Raw genomic sequence first — 2899 nt, 5'->3', positions numbered from 1 at the left:
ATACATACATACATATTTATCGATAAATATATTTCATTTATGGGCGGGTCCACATGTTACTTATTTTTTACTTTTTGTTTAAAACTAAAGTTCAAATTTCTTATAGGTAATAAAATATTTTCCATTTATGGGTTGCTTCAAATATTATTTACTTCATATTTTTTTTTGAAAATTAAAGTTCAAATTTCTTTCATGTAATAAAATCAAAAGCAATAATAATACTTTTTTATTGACATAAAAATAGTTTAATTGGGGTTATTTCTCATTAAGTAGCTTATCAAATTACACAAAATTTATTGAAATCAGATATAAAATAATAATTAATAATTTTTAAATTGTTAGTCATATAAATAATTTATGTCCATGGATTTAATTATATCAAAATAAAAAATTTTAGTTCAAGTAATTGATAACAATTAAGTGCAATCAAACCCAGACAAGAAGCAATGTCAATAAACTCAGTAGTCAATTATAAATATTTTATAGTCATAATAGTCTTAATCTGATATATTATTATTTAAATAATTTCAAACTAATTTCTAGCAATTCATCTTATATAATGATATACATTTTCAATTATTCCGATTTAAAATAAAGAAAAGTTAAATTCAGCCTTTGTTGTTATTGTAATACTCTTTGACCAGATAGTTATGTGAGAAATTATATTTTTTAATATATTAATTATTTATACATTTTATATTTATTATAATAATTATATTAGTTAAATATATTATTATTTTCTATAAGTTATTTACGCTATATGTATTAGAAATTTTGACTTGAAATTTAATTCAATAAAATTTATCAAATTTAAAAATTTAGACTCATTCTCTGTTATTTATGCTAGAGGTTTATCATATAATCTGCTCATGGAGTAACCAAGCACAAATTTAAGGCTGGCATAGTGCATATATTACTTCAGGCAAAAATGTCTGGTGCCATTACTCTGTTGCATTAGATCCTATAGTAACCAGTGGCGTTATGTGTGCATCTGCTTACAGTTTTAATCGCTCAAGCAACAGAATAGTGGCATTAAGCGTTTTTTGCTGCTATACAATCCCGGGCCCGAGGTAAGGCATGCCTGTTATTAAAGGCGACTAAAATCTCGGTACCACGCCGACACTTATGCAGGGAGTGTGTATGGTAGTAAGTGACACGGCACTTGCAACACTCGATCGGAGGTGTAAATCCGGTACTACGTGGGGTTAGTGACCCGCAGCTTCGGCTGTGCTAATCAGTTGAGGTCGGACTCGTAGTAACTGTGGTTAATACCCAAACTTACGAGGGAAGAATGTTAAATTTTTGTTCACATTCGGTGTGGAGTTGCGTGTTCACCATCGGGTGCTAAAAACCCACATTGTAGCAGAGGTTTAAGATGGGCCTCGCATTGTACCAAGATGGAAGTTATGTCTTGCATGCATCTCTTCATTGGTATCGGCGGAATTTCTAAGGAGATTCCAATGGGACATTGATTGATGATTTGTATTAATACACGTGTTTTTGAACACCGTAATGTTAAGCCTTTAGGATATAGAACGTTAGGTTAAACAACAAGACATTATAGTCAAGCCTAATAGACGCTAAATAATGTTAAATATTAATAGTATAGGAATAGGAATAGTTTATCTACTGATGGATAGTCAGACGAATATCATTAAACTCGTTAATCTCGTCTTGTTAATTATATATGTATACGTACAATACATTCAGTATATAAACATTAAAAAAATTCTCAATTAGTCAAATTTTATTTTAATTACTTCCAAACGTGTGCCATACATCAAATTTTATTTCATAAGCTGACTAAGATATAGCCATTATTGCGTTAAAACGAGTTTTAAGAAGAAATAATTTCACGAGACTATATCAAATGAGAACGGTGATTAGTTATTCACATTCGTTATGATGTCTACTGAAAACTATTATAAAATGTAGTAGTTTTTAAGTGCTATTTGTATATTATAAGTATGAATACTTTCTAGATCAAATTTACTTTATATAATCCCCGGTGTTTTCTTCACTATATAGCGCTGGGTCTTTTGATATCAATTATCTCCCTCCTAGTCGTGTAGTATTCTTTGTTAAAAGATTTTTAGTGAATGGCATATTGAAGTATTACCCATATTACTTTAATGACTTTATATTCTTTCAGAATTTTATGAGGTTTTCCATATCAACTTTTGATTGTCGATCTGTCTTCTAAAAAAGGGTTTTCAGAGATTTGTGTTATTTATATAAACTATATTTCGTTTACTTTTTTTTTTTTTTTGCCCTAGTTTATATTAACTTATTTGGTCGATTTTTATTATATATATTATATTTTATATTTGTTTTTTTTGTTTAATTTAATTTTATTCTTGTTTAAAATTATTTTATAATTTAATAATTGCATTTTGGTTGCACATTAATCGTATATTTTTAAACCTACGCATTGCACACAACTGACATTGCCGTAAGACAAGTAATGCTACTATATTTAGCTACTGAATTTAACCTAACCACTTCAATTGTAGATAAAAATCTTTCAATGCTATTATCAATAATTGAAGTTATTAAATACAAAAGTCATAATATTTCGAAAATATATTAAATAAATTGATATACACTCTGAAGCAGTAATTTTCAAGAGCTGACAACTTTAATTATAGTTTATCAAACAAATAAAACAACAAGTTAAACATATTCAGTAAAAAATCTACTTAAAGATTGTTAATCACTTAATTTGCGAAAAAAGTTGATAATTGGAACAGTGCCGCTTCTGAGTTGATATTGATTGAGAATTATATTTATTAACCTTCGATTTGATAAAAACTTTGGATAGGTTTAGTTAGTCAGACGTTTATCTATTGCTACTTAAGTTGTTTAAGGTGAAGTACCTATTCTCAACAATGCACTGATT

The sequence above is a fragment of the Teleopsis dalmanni genome, chromosome 2 (genome assembly GCF_002237135.1).
Source record: "Teleopsis dalmanni isolate 2A chromosome 2, ASM223713v2, whole genome shotgun sequence".
Lineage (NCBI taxonomy): Eukaryota > Metazoa > Arthropoda > Insecta > Diptera > Diopsidae > Teleopsis > Teleopsis dalmanni.
Note: the sequence above shows the minus strand (reverse complement) of the source record.